General features: G+C 57.0%; 1 long non-coding RNA gene across 1 annotated transcript; it reads left to right on the top strand.

Moving 5' to 3' along the window:
• Positions 1-614: 614 nt before the first annotated feature.
• Positions 615-14,529, top strand: LOC144490870 (uncharacterized; the record flags this gene model as incomplete). The annotated part of the gene is made up of 3 exons (XR_013497358.1): positions 615-739; positions 6,752-6,876; positions 14,433-14,529. It is a non-coding gene; the product is annotated as an uncharacterized LOC144490870 (long non-coding RNA).
• Positions 14,530-15,982: the final 1,453 nt, after the last annotated feature.

The raw sequence follows: 15,982 nt of genomic DNA, 5'->3' as shown, positions 1-15,982 counted from the left end.
TGGAAACATCCTCTCCACGTCCACTCGATCCAGGCCTCGCAGTATCCTGTAAGTTTCAATAAGATCCCCCCTCATCCTTCTAAACTCCATCGAGTACAAACCCAGAGTCCTCAACCGTTCCTCATCCGACAAGCTCTTCATTCCAGGGATCATTCTTGTGAACCTCCTCTGGACCCTTTCCAAGGCCGGCACATCCTTCCTTAGATACTTGGATCACTGTCTGTACATTCCAAAACTGCTCACAATTCTCCAAATGGGGTCTGACCAGAGCCTAGGCTCCAGAAATCGAGGGGATTTGAGGAGAAAGATTTTCACCCAGAGGGTGGTGGGAATCTGGAACTCGCTGCCTGAGAGGGTGGTTGAGGTGGGAACCCTCACAACACTTGAGAAGGGTTTGGATGAGCACTTGAAAGGCGATAGCTTACAGGGTTCCGGAGTGAGTGCTGGAAATGGTGTTAGAATGGATTGGGGCTTGATGGGCTGAATGGCCTCTTGCTAATTCTAACGATGATGCCTCCTGGCCTGTAGCTGGTGATGGGGTTTTCCGTCGCTCCCCGCCCGGGTGTTAGACCTCTCTCGCTAACTTGCTGCCGCTTTGTGATATTCCAGCATCGAGCGGGTGATTGTGGTCTGTTCCTGAACCAAACACATTCCGAGGTGCCCAGCCTGGCGAAGATGGTCGATGCTGACTTGTTATCTGAGCTTGTTCGTCACCACTGCCCGCACCTCCCACGCCAAGGTACGCAGTGTGAGACGCCGAGAGGGGCTCCCCCGGGGGGGTGGGGAGGGGGAACGCTGATATCTAACCAGGAGGTGACCACTAACCCGACTGGAAAGAGTTGGCCATCGATGGTGATGGTGTCACGGGGCATCACGAGAATTCTAACCCCAGATTCTTATAGAATTCAAATTTCTCCACCTGCCCTGGTGGGATTTGAACCCGGGTCCCCCGAGCACTGCCCTGAGTCTCTGGATTCACAGGGACAACAACACTGCGCCACCATATCCCCAATGGACACAAAATTCAAGGGCACTATACATGAAATTCAAGTAAAGTTTGTTTATTTGTGTCACAAGTAGGTTTACATTAACACTGCAATGAAGTTACTGTGAAAATCCTCCAGTCACCACACTCCGGCGCCTGTTCGGGGACACTGAGGGAGAATTTAGCACAGCCAATGCACCCTAACCAGCACGTCTTTCAGACTGTGGGAGGAAACCGGAGCACCCGGAGGAAACCCACGCAGACACGGGGAGAACGTGCAGACTCCACACAGACAGTGACCCGAGCCGGGAATCGAACCCAGGTTCGTGGCGCTGGGAGGCAGCAGTGAACCCGGGTCCCTGGCGCTGTGAGGCAGCAGTGAACCCGGGTCTCTGGCGCTGTGAGGCAGCAGTGAACCCGGGTCCCTGGCGCTGTGAGGCAGCAGTGAACCCGGGTCCCTGGCGCTGTGAGGGAGCAGTGAACCCGGGTCCCTGGCGCTGGGGGGCAGCAGTGAACCCGGGTCCCTGGCGCTGTGAGGCAGCAGTGAACCCGGGTCCCTGGCACTGTGAGGGAGCAGTGAACCCGGGTCCCTGGCGCTGTGAGGGAGCAGTGAACCCGGGTCCCTGGCACTGTGAGGCAGCAGTGAACCCGGGTCCCTGGCACTGTGAGGCAGCAGTGAACCCGGGTCCCTGGTGCTGTGAGGCAGCAGTGAACCCGGGTCCCTGGCGCTGTGAGGCAGCAGTGAACCCGGGTCCCTGGCACTGTGAGGCAGCAGTGAACCCGGGTCCCTGGCGCTGTGAGGGAGCAGTGAACCCGGGTCCCTGGCGCTGTGAGGCAGCAGTGAACCCGGGTCCCTGGCGCTGTGAGGGAGCAGTGAACCCGGGTCCCTGGCGCTGTGAGGGAGCAGTGAACCCGGGTCCCTGGCGCTGTGAGGCAGCAGTGAACCCGGGTCCCTGGCACTGTGAGGGAGCAGTGAACCTGGGTCCCTGGGGCTGTGAGACAGCAGTGAACCCGGGTCCCTGGCGCTGTGAGGCAGCAGTGAACCCGGGTCCCTGGCGCTGTGAGGCAGCAGTGAACCCGGGTCCCTGGCGCTGTGAGGGAGCAGTGAACCCGGGTCCCTGGCGCTGTGAGGGAGCAGTGAACCCGGGTCCCTGGCGCTGTGAGGGAGCAGTGAACCCGGGTCCCTGGGGCTGTGAGGCAGCAGTGAACCCGGGTCCCTGGCGCTGTGAGGGAGCAGTGAACCCGGGTCCCTGGCGCTGTGAGGGAGCAGTGAACCCGGGTCCCTGGCACTGTGAGACAGCAGTGAACCCGGGTCCCTGGCACTGTGAGGCAGCAGTGAACCCGGGCCCCTGGCGCTGGGGGGCAGCAGTGAACCCGGGTCCCTGGCGCTGGGAGGGAGCAGTGAACCCGGGTCCCTGGCGCTGTGAGGGAGCAGTGAACCCGGGTCCCTGGCGCTGTGAGGGAGCAGTGAACCCGGGTCCCTGGCGCTGTGAGGCAGCAGTGAACCCGGGTCCCTGGCGCTGTGAGGGAGCAGTGAACCCGGGTCCCTGGCGCTGTGAGGCAGCAGTGAACCCGGGTCCCTGGCACTGTGAGGTAGCAGTGAACCCGGGTCCCTGGCACTGTGAGGCAGCAGTGAACCCGGGTCCCTGGCGCTGTGAGGCAGCAGTGAACCCGGGTCCCTGGCGCTGTGAGGCAGCAGTGAACCCGGGTCCCTGGCGCTGTGAGGCAGCAGTGAACCCGGGTCCCTGGCACTGTGAGGCAGCAGTGAACCCGGGTCCCTGGCGCTGTGAGGCAGCAGTGAACCCGGGTCCCTGGCGCTGTGAGGCAGCAGTGAACCCGGGTCCCTGGCGCTGTGAGGCAGCAGTGAACCCGGGTCCCTGGCGCTGTGAGGGAGCAGTGAACCCGGGTCCCTGGCGCTGTGAGGCAGCAGTGAACCCGGGTCCCTGGCGCTGTGAGGCAGCAGTGAACCCGGGTCCCTGGCGCTGTGAGGCAGCAGTGAACCCGGGTCCCTGGCACTGTGAGGGAGCAGTGAACCCGGGTCCCAGGCGCTGTGAGGGAGCAGTGAACCCGGGTCCCTGGCGCTGTGAGGGAGCAGTGAACCCGGGTCCCTGGCGCTGTGAGGGAGCAGTGAACCCGGGTCCCTGGCGCTGTGAGGGAGCAGTGAACCCGGGTCCCTGGCGCTGGGAGGGAGCAGTGAACCCGGGTCCCTGGCACTGTGAGGCAGCAGTGAACCCGGGTCCCTGGCGCTGTGAGGGAGCAGTGAACCCGGGTCCCTGGCGCTGTGAGGCAGCAGTGAACCCGGGTCCCTGGCACTGTGAGGGAGCAGTGAACCCGGGTCCCCCTCTGCCACCGTGCCACACTTTGAGACTAAGTCGGTGAGGATTATATTCACTGGAGTTTAGAAGAGTGAGAGGGGGATCTCATAGAAACTTATAAAATTCTAACAGGATTAGACAGGGTAGATTCAGGAAGAATGTTCCGGATGGTGGGGGAGTCCAGAACTAGGGGTCAGAGTTTGAGGATAAGGGGTAAACCTTTAGAACTGAGGTGAGGAGAAACTTCTTCACCCAGAGGGTGGTGAATGTGTGGAATTCACTCCCACAGAAAGTAGTTGAGGCCAAAACGTTGTCTGATTTCAGGAAGAAATTAGATTTTGTTCTTGGGGCGAAAGGGATCGAGGGATATGGGGGGAAGGGGGGGGATCAGGATATTGAATTCGATGATCAGCCAGGATCAGAATGAATGGGGGAGCAGCTGGAAGGGCCGAATGGCCTCCTTATATTTCCTGTGCGGTTGCAAATCAGCTGGAATCTGAGCTGATGCTTGCGCCCGAACACTGAGGGAGAGCGGGACTCGGGAAGGTGGGGAGGGAGGAGGGAGTCCCAGACGCTCGGGAGGTGGCTCGAGGGGGGGGTAGGAGTGGATAAACCTGCCCTGGGTGGACAGCTCGGTGGTAACGTACGAAATAGGAACAGGAGGAGGCCATTCAGCCCTTCGAGCCTGTCCCACCATTCTATCTGATCATGGCTGATCATGCACTTTCAGTATCCCACTCCCGCTTCCTCTCCAAACCCCTTGATCCCTTTAGCCGCAAGGTCCACGTCCAGCTCCCTCTTGGACATATCTAACCAACTGGCCCCAGCAGCTTTCTGAATTCCACAGGTTCACAACTCTCCAAGTGAAGAATTTCTTCCTCATCTCAGTCCTGAATGGCTTACCCCTTATTGTTAAACTGTGACCCCTAGTTCTGGACTTCCCCAACATTGGGAACATTCGTCCCACTTCTAGCCTGTCCAGTCCCATCAGGATTTTATGTTTCAGAGATCCCCTCTCATTCTTCTCAATTCCAGTGAGTACAAGCCCAGTCGATCCAGTCTCTCTCCCTGCGTCAGTCCAGCCAATCCGGGAATCATTGACTCTCCAATCCTGTGTGGAGACAGAGATGAACTGTTCCAAACTCAGAACTCACTCGAGGGGGGGGAAAGGGAGGTGAAGGGACGGGGGGGGATCTTGATTGAGGGAGGCAGGATTGGAAGGACGAGCTGGAGAGTGGCAGGTGGCTCATGTGAAGCAAAAAGCACGGCGCTGTCGGGCCGAATGGCCTGTGTCCACACCACGTGGACGCTCTTGACATGGAGACACAGCAAGATCCCAGGAAAAGCTGAGCAGGGTGTTAAAATTGAGAGCTGAGTCGCAGGAGTGCGATGGCTTAGTGATGATTAACGCCTGGTTTGACCCCTTCAGTTACACCCCCCCTGCCTCCCGGCTCCTTGCGGGCTGGACGAGGAGTTCCCACCGTCACTCCTCCCGCGTCTGCGGCACGTTCGAGCTCCTATTGGCCCTTCCCCACGTCTGGTCCCTTTGGACGTTCCTATTGGGCGAGAGGACAGGCTGCACTGAACCAAAGCCACTGTCAGAGATGTGATTCCAGGCCTGGGCAGCGCTTAACGAACACCCCTGACTGTGCCGACGGCTCCGCTAACAACCCATTTCTAATCGAGCTCGTAACCTTCAGGCTTGCCAGAAATTTCATACGTCCTCTGCACACACGAGGGATAAGTCCAAGCCCAGTGCCATTTGGGAACTAACCGGAAGCTCCGGGAGCCTCTAGTTCCCTGTTGCTGTCTCCATAGTGTTGTGAGTTAGGTCAGAAACTCCAAGGTGTTCCATGGAGCCGCCCCAACCATAAGTTTTTAACGTTGAATTTGGCTCTGATGAGCATGAAATGTTTCACCAGGTATGATTCAAATGACCCACCAGGAAGCTTTTATCAAACAAAGTTTAATTAAGAATATCATTAACATGAATGGAAAGAAAATTTAGCAATAATTTTAACAATTACAAAACGAAAACAACTACAATAATTTATAACCCTTCATTGAATATTACAACAAACCGAAACCTTTCATCGACAAAACCCTTTACACTGGTTTAACTCAGCATAGATTAAAAACTCACTTGACTGGAATTGAGTCTTTTTGAAGGCTGCACTTTCCTTCCGGAAGGGAGAACGTTGCCCTGAGATAACCGGCAGAATTTCCAAATAGAACAAAGAACAATACAGCACAGGAACAGGCCCTTCGGCCCCTCCAAGCCCGTGCCGCTCCCTGGTCCAAACTAGACCATTCTTTTGTATCCCTCCATTCCCACTCCGTTCATGTGGCTGTCTAGATAAGTCTTAAACGTTCCCAGTGTGTCCGCCTCCACCACCTTGCCCGGCAGCGCATTCCAGGCCCCCACCACCCTCTGTGTAAAATATGTCCTTCTGATATCCGTGTTAAACCTCCCCCCCCCTTCACCTTGAACCTATGACCCCTCGTGAACATCACCACCGACCTGGGGAAAAGCTTCCCACCGTTCACCCTATCTATGCCTTTCATAATCTTGTACACCTCCATTAAGTCTCCCCTCATCCTCCGTCTTTCCAGTGAGAACAACCCCAGTTTACCCAATCTCTCCTCATAACTAAGCCCCTCCATACCAGGCAACATCCTGGTAAACCTCCTCTGCACTCTCTCCAAAGCCTCCACGTCCTTCTGGTAACAGGGAGATGGAGAGAGAGAGACTTCAGCTCCTTTTTTGCTTGATGCCCCTTCTAAAATTAAACTCTGCAGCCTCAGGACATTCTCCCCATGTCTGCGTGGGTTTCCTCCGGGTGCTCCAGTTTCCTCCCACAGTCCAAAGATGTGCGGGTTAGGTTGATTGGCCAGGTTAAAATTGCCCCTTAGTGTCCTGGGATGCGTAGGTTAGTGGGTAAAATCTGTAGGGATGTGGGGGTAGGGCCTGGGTGGGATTGTGGTCGGTGCAGACTCGATGGGCCGAATGGCCTCTTTCTGTGCTGTAGGGTTTCTATGATTTCTATGATTAACTCCCCAAACTGAAACCTGAAACTCACTGGAAAGAAAACAATCTGTCCAAAACACACGACCTTTTCTCCTAACAGTGCAGGATGGTAAAACTGCCCCCATTTAAACTACTTAAGAAGCAATTAAAGGATTACCTGTAGTCGAGGCGGGCACAATGACATCACTGAAGCTGAGAGTTCCTGAAATCGTGTTTATAAAAAAACACTTTCTAAAAGGGACACGAACGTCACTATAGCAACACCTCAGCCAATCAGAGTCAAGCCATCCGCACCTCTCTTACCCAGTGGTGTGAATAGTTGTGAGAGTTTGTGATTGGGTTCCCTTGTGTTTCTCCTGTCGAGATATCTGTCTCGCTTTCCGACGCTCCTTTCTTTAATCTTCTTCCTGCATTTCTCTGTAGATTTCGAGATGGGAAGTGGCCCAGAAAGTCGGATTGAATATGTCCTGAATTTTATCCGGGATCACCTGCAGCTGGGGTGCTGTCTGTCTGTCCGGGATTTCCTCTGTCCTGAGGAAGAGTTGAAGGTGTGTGTGTACACTAATGGAATTTACTCCACATTTAGACCAAGGACGTCTCTCCATCTTGGCTCCCAACCTCTCTCCCTCTTTCCCACCTCGCCCCAATTAAACACCTGCCCCACCACAGCTCCCCACAACATGTTATTCCCTTCAACAAGGAAGGAACAGCTGATATATTTCCAAGTCGGGATGGAACATAGAACATAGAACAGTACAGCACAGAACAGGCCCTTCGGCCCACGATGTTGTGCCGAGCTTTATCTGAAACCAAGATCAAGCTATCCCACTCCCTATCATCCTGGTGTGCTCCATGTGCCTATCCAATAACCACTTAAATGTTTCTAAAGTGTCTGACTCCACTATCACTGCAGGCAGTCCATTCCACACCCCAACCACTCTCTGCGTAAAGAACCTACCTCTGATATCCGTCCTGTATCTCCCACCACGAACCCTATAGTTATGCCCCCTTGTAATAGCTCCATCCACCCGAGGAAATAGTCTTTGAACGTTCACTCTATCTATCCCCTTCATCATTTTATAAACCTCTATTAAGTCTCCCCTCAGCCTCCTCCGCTCCAGAGAGAACAGCCCTAGCTCCCTCAACCTTTCCTCATATGACCTACCCTCCAAACCAGGCAGCATCCTGGTAAATCTCCTCTGCACTCCTTCCAGCGCTTCCACATCCTTCCTATAGTGAGGTGACCAGAACTGCACACAATATTCCAAATGTGGTCTCACCAAGGTCCTGTACAGTTGCAGCATAACCCCACGGCTCTTAAACTCCAACCCCCTGTTAATAAAAGCTAACACACTATAGGCCTTCTTCACAGCTCTATCCACTTGACTGGCAACCTTTAGAGATTTGTGGATATGGACCCCAAGATCTCTCTGTTCCTCCACAGTCTTCAGAACCCTACCTTTGACCCTGTAATCCACATTTAAATTTGTCCTACCAAAATGAATCACCTCACATTTATCAGGGTTAAACTCCATTTGCCATTTTTCAGCCCAGCTTTGCATCCTATCTATGTTTCTTTGCAGCCTACAACAGCCCTCCACCTCATCCACTACTCCACCAATCTTGGTGTCATCAGCAAATTTACTGATCCACCCTTCAGCCCCCTCCTCTAAGTCATTAATAAAAATCACAAAGAGCAGAGGACCAAGCACTGATCCCTGCGGCACACCGCTAGCAACCTGCCTCCAATCCGAAAATTTTCCATCGACCACCACCCTCTGTCTTCGGTCAGACAGCCAGTTGCCTATCCAATCGGCCAACTTTCCCTCTATCCCACACCTCCTCACTTTCATCATAAGCCGACCATGGGGGACCTTATCAAACGCCTTACTAAAATCCATGTATATGACATCAACTGCCCTACCTTCATCAACACACTTAGTTACCTCCTCAAAAAATTCTATCAAATTTGTGAGGCACGACTTGCCCTTCACGAATCCGTGCTGACTATCTCGGATTAATCCGCATCTTTCTAAATGGTCGTAAATCCCATCCCTAAGGACCCTTTCCATCAATTTACCAACCACCGAAGTAAGACTAACCGGTCTATAATTACCAGGGTCATTTCTATTCCCTTTCTTAAACAGAGGAACAACATTCGCCATTCTCCAGTCCTCTGGCACCATCCCCGTAGACAGCGAGGACCCAAAGATCAACGCCAAAGGCTCTGCAATCTCATCCCTTGCCTCCCAAAGAATCCTAGGATACATTTCATCAGGCCCAGGGGACTTATCGACCTTCAGTTTATTCAAAACTGCCAAGACATCCTCCCTCCGAACATCTATTTCCTCCAGCCTATTAGCCTGTAACACCTTCTCTTCCTCAAAAACATGGCCCCTCTCCTTGGTGAACACTGAAGAAAAGTATTCATTCATCACCTCGCCTATCTCTACTGACTCCATACACAAGTTCCCACTACTGTCCTTGACCGGCCCTAACCTCACCCTGGTCATTCTTTTATTCCTCACATAAGAGTAAAAAGCCTTGGGGTTTTCCTTGATCCGACCCGCCAAGGACTTCTCATGTCCCCTCCTAGCTCTCCTAAGCCCCTTTTTCAGCTCATTCCTTGCTAACTTGTAACCCTCAATCGAGCCATCTGAACCTTGTTTCCTCATCCCTACATAAGCTTCCCTCTTCCTTTTCACAAGACATTCCACCTCTTTTGTGAACCATGGTTCCCTCACTCGGCCATTTCCTCCCTGCCTGACAGGGACATACCTATCAAGGACATCCAGTATTTGTTCCTTGAAAAAGTTCCACTTTTCATTAGTTCCTTTCTCTGACAGTTTCTGTTCCCAACTTATGCCCCCTAATTCTTGCCTAATCGCATCATAATTACCTCTCCCCCAATTGTAAACCTTGCCCTGCCGTACGGCCCTATCCCTCTCCATTGCAATAACAAAAGACACCGAATTGTGGTCACTATCTCCAAATTGCTCTCCCACAACCAAATCTAACACTTGGCCCGGTTCATTTCCCAGTACCAAATCCAATGTGGCCTCACCTCTAGTCGGCCCATCCACATATTGTGTCAGGAAACCCTCCCGCACACACTGCACAAAAACTGCCCCATCCAAACTATTTGACCTACAAAGGTTCCAATCAATATTTGGAAAGTTAAAGTCCCCATGACAACTACCCTGTGACCCCCACACATATCCATAATCTGCTTAGCAATTTCTTCCTCCACATCTCTATTACTATTTGGGGGCCTATAGTAAACTCCTAGCAACGTGACCACTCCTTTCCTATTTCTAACTTCAGCCCATATTACCTCAGTGTGCAGATCCCCCACGAAGTGCCTTTCCGCAGCCGTTAAACTATCCTTGATTAACAATGCTACTCCTCCACCTCTTTTACCAGCTTCCCTACACTTAGTGAAACATCTATACCCCGGAACGTCCAACAACCATTCCTGTCCTTGTTCTACCCACGTCTCCGTAATGGCCACAACATCGTAGTCCCAAGTACCAATCCATGCCCCAAGTTCATCTACCTTGTTCCGGATGCTCCTTGCATTGAAGTAGACACACTTCAACCCACCTTCCTGTCTACCAGTACTCACCCTTGACCCTGATACCTTCCCCAATACCTCACCACCCTCACTGACTTCTGGACTACAACTCCCTTTCCCACTCCCCTGACAAATTAGTTTAAACCCCCCTGAAGAGCCGTAACAAATTTCCCTCCGAGGATATTGGTGCCCCTCTGGTTCAGGTGCACCCTGTCCTGTTTGTACAGGTCCCACCTTCCCCAGAACGTGTTCCAATTATCCACGTATCTGAAACCCTCCCTCCTACACCATCCCTGCAACCACATATTTAACTGCACTCTCTCCCTGTTCCTCAACTCGCTATCACGTGGTACCGGCAACGTACCAGAGATGATCACATGTTTCGTCTTGGCTCTCAGCTTCCAGCCCAGCTCCAGAAATTCCTGCTTTAAATCCCCGTCCCTTCTCTTACCTATGTCATTGGTACCAATGTGCACCACGACTTGTGACTGTTTCCCCTCCCCCTTCAGAATCTGGAAAACACGGTCTGAGACATCACGGACCTTGGCATCCGGTAGGCAACATACCATCCGTGAGTCTCTTTTGCTGCCACAGAACCTCCTATCTATCCCTCTAACTAACGAGTCCCCAATAACTATCGCCCTCCCACTCTCCCCCTTTCCCTCCCGAGCCACAGAGACGGACACAGTGCTGGAGATCCTCTCACTGCGGCTCCCCACTGGATGGTGAGTGACTCAGAGGGGAGCCTCCAGGTGGGGATGTCCCCAGGTATCTGCTGCCCTTGTCCTTCTAGATGGGAGCGGGCGTGGGTTTGGAAGGTGCTGCCTAAGGAGCCTTGGTGAGTTGCTGCAGTGCATCTTGTAGATGGTACACACGGCTGTCACTGTGCGTCGGGGGTGGAGGGAGTGAATGTCTGTGGATGGGGGGCCAATCAAGCGGGGCTGCTTTGTCCTGGATGGTGTTGAGCTTCTTGAGTGTTGTTGGAGCTGCAGCATCCAGGCAAGTGGAGAGTGTTCCATCACACTCCTGACTTGTGCCTTGTAGATGGTGGACAGGCTTTGGGGGGAGTGGGGAGGTGAGTTACTCTCCGCAGGATTCCCAGCCTCTGAGCTGCTCTGGGAGCCACAGTGTTTATCTGGCTGGGGCCCAGTTGAGCTTCTGGTCAATGGGAACCCCCAGGATGTTGACAGTGGGGGATTCAGCGATGGCGATGCCATTGAATGTGAAGGGGCGGTGGTTGGAGTGTCTCTTATTGGTGATGGTCATTGCCTGGAATTTGTGTGGCGTGAATGTTACTGCCACTTGTCAGCTCCAGCCTGGATATTGTCCAGATCTTGCTGCATTTGGATATGGGCTGCTTCAGTATCAGAGTAGCTGCGAATGGGTCTGAACATTGCACAGTGAACATCCCCACTGCTGACCTGATGGTGGAGGGAAGGGGATTGAGGATTGTTGGGTCGAGGATACGACACTGAGAGACTCCTGCAGAGATGTTCTGGAGTTGAGATGACTGACCCTCCATAACCACAACCATCTTCCTATGTACCAGGTATGACTCCAACCAGCGGAGTGTTTATCCCCAATACCCCTTGACTCCAGTTTCACTGGGGCTCCTTGATGCCACACTCGATCGAATGCGGCTGTCACTGGGCTGTCAAGCTGGGCGTCGCTGAGCGGGTTATTGCTGAGCAGGTGCTGCTTGATAGCGCTGTCGATGACCCCTTCCATCACTTCACTGATGATCGAGAGCAGACTGGGCGGTGATTGGGCGGGTTGGATTTGGCCTGCTTCCTGTGTACAGGACGTACCCGGGCTACCAGTGCTGGGTAGATGCCAGTGTTGGGTAGATGCCAGTGTTGGGTAGATGCCAGTGCTGGGTAGATGCCAGTGTTGGGTAGATGCCAGTGTTGGAGCTGCACTGGAAGAGTTTGGCCAGGGGAGCGGCAAGTTCTGGAACACCAGTCTTCAGTACTATTCAGGCTGGCGTCTGGGAACCACTGGAGGAGGTCGAGACGAATCAGCCACTCAGCACTAGTGCCTGAAGATTGTTGCGAATGCTTTTGCCATATCTATTCCCCCCTCCCCCCTCTCTCTCCCCCCTCTCTCTCTCTCCCCCCTCTCCCCCCTCTCTCTCCCCCCTCTCTCTCTCTCCCCCCTCTCCCCCCTCTCTCTCCCCCCTCTCTCTCCCCTCCACTCTCTCCCCTCCACTCTCTCCCCTCCACTCTCTCCCCTCTCTCTCTCTCCCCTCTCTCTCTCTCCCCCCTCTCTCCCCCCTCTCTCTCCCCCCTCTCTCTCCCCCCCTCTCTCTCCCCCCCTCTCTCTCCCCCCCTCTCTCTCCCCCCCTCTCTCTCCCCCCCTCTCTCTCCCCCCCTCTCTCTCCCCCCCTCTCTCTCCCCCCCTCTCTCTCCCCCCCTCTCTCTCCCCCCCTCTCTCTCCCCCCCTCTCTCTCCCCCCCTCTCTCTCCCCCCCTCTCTCTCCCCCCCTCTCTCTCCCCCCCTCTCTCTCCCCCCTGCGCTGCCAAGTAGGGTGGTGGAGGCAGGCACGCTGACATTGTTTAAGACTTACCTGGATAGTCACATGAGCAGTCTGGGAATGGAGGGATACAAACGATTGGTCTAGTTGGACCAAGGAGCGGCACAGGCTTGGAGGGCCGAAGGGCCTGTTTCCCGTGCTGTACTGTTCTTTGTTCTTTAAGACTTAAGACTCTCCCTCCCCCCCTCACAATCCCCCCCTTTCTCTCTCCTCCACTCTCTCCCTCCCTCTCTCTCCCCTCTCTCTCTCTCCCCCCCTCTCTCTCCCCCCCTCTCTCCGCCCCCCCTCTCTCCGCCCCCCTCTCTCCGCCCCCCTCTCTCCGCCCCCCCTCTCTCCGCCCCCCTCTCTCTGCCCCCCCTCTCTCCGCCCCCCTCTCTCCGCCCCCCTCTCTCCGCCCCCCCCTCTCTCCGCCCCCCCTCTCTCCGCCCCCCCCACTCTCCGCCCCCCCCTCTCTCCGCCCCCCCCTCTCTCCGCCCCCCCCTCTCTCCGCCCCCCCCTCTCTCCGCCCCCCCCTCTCTCCGCCCCCCCCTCTCTCCGCCCCCCCCCCTCTCCGCCCCCCCCTCTCTCCGCCCCCCCCTCTCTCCGCCCCCCCCCTCTCCGCCCCCCCCTCTCCGCCCCCCCCCTCTCCGCCCCCCCCCTCTCCGCCCCCCCCCTCTCCGCCCCCCCCCTCTCCGCCCCCCCCCTCTCCGCCCCCCCCCTCTCCGCCCCCCCCCTCTCCGCCCCCCCCCTCTCCGCCCCCCCCCTCTCCGCCCCCCCCCTCTCTCCGCCCCCCCCTCTCCGCCCCCCCCTCTCTCCGCCCCCCCCCTCTCTCCGCCCCCCCTCTCTCCGCCCCTCCCGTCTCCCTGCCCCCCCGGTCTCCCCCCTCCCCCCGTCTCCATTCCCCCCGTCTCCTTCCCCCCCGTCTCCTTCCCCCCCGTCTCCTTCCCCCCCGTCTCCTTCCCCCCCGTCTCCCTCCCCCCCCCGTCTCCCTCCCCCCCCGTCTCCCTCCCCCCCCCGTCTCCCTCCCCCCCCCGTCTCCCTCCCCCCCCGTCTCCCTCCCCCCCCGTCTCCCTCCCCCCCCGTCTCCCTCCCCCCCGTCTCCCTCCCCCCCCCCCGTCTCCCTCCCCCCCCCGTCTCCCTCCCCCCCCCCGTCTCCCTCCCCCCCCCGTCTCCCTCCCCCCCCCGTCTCCCTCCCCTCCCCGTCTCCCTCCCCCCCCGTCTCCCTCCCCCCCCCCGTCTCCCTCCCCCCCCCCCGTCTCCCTCCCCCCCCCGTCTCCCCTCCCCCCCGTCTCCCCTCCCCCCCCCGTCTCCCTCCCCCCCCGTCTCCCTCCCCCCCCGTCTCCCTCCCCCCCCGTCTCCCTCCCCCCCCGTCTCCCTCCCCCCCCGTCTCCCTCCCCCCCGTCTCCCTCCCCCCCGTCTCCCTCCCCCCCTGTCTCCCCTCCCCACCCCATCTCCCCTCCCCACCCCATCTCCCCTCCCCACCCCCTCCGTCTCCCTCCCCACCCCCTCCGTCTCCCTCCCCCCCCGCCGTCTCCCCTCCCCACTCCGTCTCCCTCCCCACCCCCTCCGTCTCCCTCCCCCCCCCCCGTCTCCCCTCCCCACTCCGTCTCCCTCCCCACCCCCTCCGTCTCCCTCCCCCCCCCGTCTCCCCTCCCCACTCCGTCTCCCTCCCCACCCCCTCCGTCTCCCTCCCCACCCCCTCCGTCTCCCTCCCCACCCCCTCCGTCTCCCTCCCCACCCCCTCCGTCTCCCTCCCCACCCCCTCCGTCTCCCTCCCCCCGGGTGAAGATTGCTGTGAATGTTTATCTTTTGCCCCGATATTCTGCGCTCCTCCATCATTGGGGATGGGCTGTTTGTCCCGGTCTTCTCCGAGTGTTGTGAGTGGGATGAGAGAGGGGGTTACTCCGGGAATGTTCTGGAAGATTCCACAGTTCGTGGTGTTCCTCGGGGAGTGCGGAGGAGGTGATCTGTTATCTAACACCAGGGTGCATTTATTCACCGGGTTTCTGACTTTTCCAGCCTGTCCTGATGGTGTTCCTGGCGGAATTCCTCTGGAAACTGGACTCTGGGAATGTTCCGTGTCAGCGAGGTGGACTCGACCTGTCCCAGGAACAAGGTCAGTTCAGCCGGAGCGTCCGTCTGTCTGTCTGTCTGTCTGTCTGTCCAGCCCCTCCCTATCTCTGTAACCTCCTGCAGCCCCTCCCTATCTCTGTAACCTCCTCCAGCCCCTCCCTATCTCTGTAATCTCCTCCAGTCCCTACACCCCCTCCCTATCTCTGTAACCTCCTCCAGCCCCCTGCACCCCCTCCCTATCTCTGTAACCTCCTCCAGCCCCCTGCACCCCTCCCTATCTCTGTAACCTCCTCCAGCCCCTACACCCCCTCCCTATCTCTGTAATCTCCTCCAGCCCCCTACACCCCTCCCTATCTCTATAACCTCCTCCAGCCCCTACACCCCTCCCTATCTCTGTAACCTCCTCCAGCCCCTCCACCCCCTCCCTATCTCTGTAATATCCTCCAGTCCCTACACCCCCTCCCTATCTCTGTAACCTCCTCCAGCCCCTCCCCATCTCTGTAATCTCCTCCAGTCCCTACACTCCCTCCCTATCTCTGTAATCTCCTCCAGTCCCTACACCCCCTCCCTATCTCTGTAACCTCCTCCAGCCCCTACACCCCCTCCCTATCTCTGTAACCTCCTCCAGCCCCCTACACCCCTCCCTATCTCTGTAACCTCCTCCAGCCCCTACACCCCCTCCCTATCTCTGTAACCTCCTCCAGCCCCCTACACCCCTCCCTATCTCTGTAACCTCCTCCAGCCCCCTACACCCCTCCCTATCTCTGTAACCTCCTCCAGCCCCCTACACCCCTCCCTATCTCTATAACCTCCTCCAGCCCCTACACCCCTCCCTATCTCTGTAACCTCCTCCAGCCCCTCCAACCCCTCCCTATCTCTGTAATCTCCTCCAGTCCCTACCCCCCCTCCCTATCTCTGTAACCCCCTCCAGCCCCTGCACCCCCTCCCTATCTCTGTAACCTCCTCCAGCCCCCTACAGCCCTCCCTATCTCTATAACCTCCCCCAGCCCCTACACCCCCTCCCTATCTCTGTAACCTCCTCCAGCCCCTACACCCCCTCCCTATCTCTGTAACCTCCTCCAGCCCCTACACCCCCTCCCTATCTCTGTAACCTCCTCCAGCCCCTACACCTCTCCCTATCTCTGTAACCTCCTCCAGCCCCTTCAACCCTCCCTATCTCTGTAACCTCCCCAGCCCCCTCCACCCCTCCCTATCTCTGTAACCTCCTCCAGCCCCTACACCCCCTCCCTATCTCTGTAACCTCCTCCAGCCCCTACACCCCCTCCCTATCTCTGAAACCTCCTCCAGCCCCTACACCCCGTCCCTATCTCTGTAATCTCCTCCAGTCCCTACACCCCCTCCCTATCTCTGTAACCTCCTCCAGCCCCTCCCTATCTCTGTAACCTCCTCCAGCCCCTACACCCCTCCCTATCTCTGTAACCTCCTCCAGCCCCTACACCCCACCCTATCTCTGTAACCTCCTCCAGCCCCTACAC

This window comes from Mustelus asterias, unplaced genomic scaffold, assembly GCF_964213995.1.
Source record: "Mustelus asterias unplaced genomic scaffold, sMusAst1.hap1.1 HAP1_SCAFFOLD_3941, whole genome shotgun sequence".
In the NCBI taxonomy this organism is placed as follows: domain Eukaryota; kingdom Metazoa; phylum Chordata; class Chondrichthyes; order Carcharhiniformes; family Triakidae; genus Mustelus; species Mustelus asterias.
Note: the sequence above shows the minus strand (reverse complement) of the source record. Positions and strands in the feature narration are given on the sequence as shown.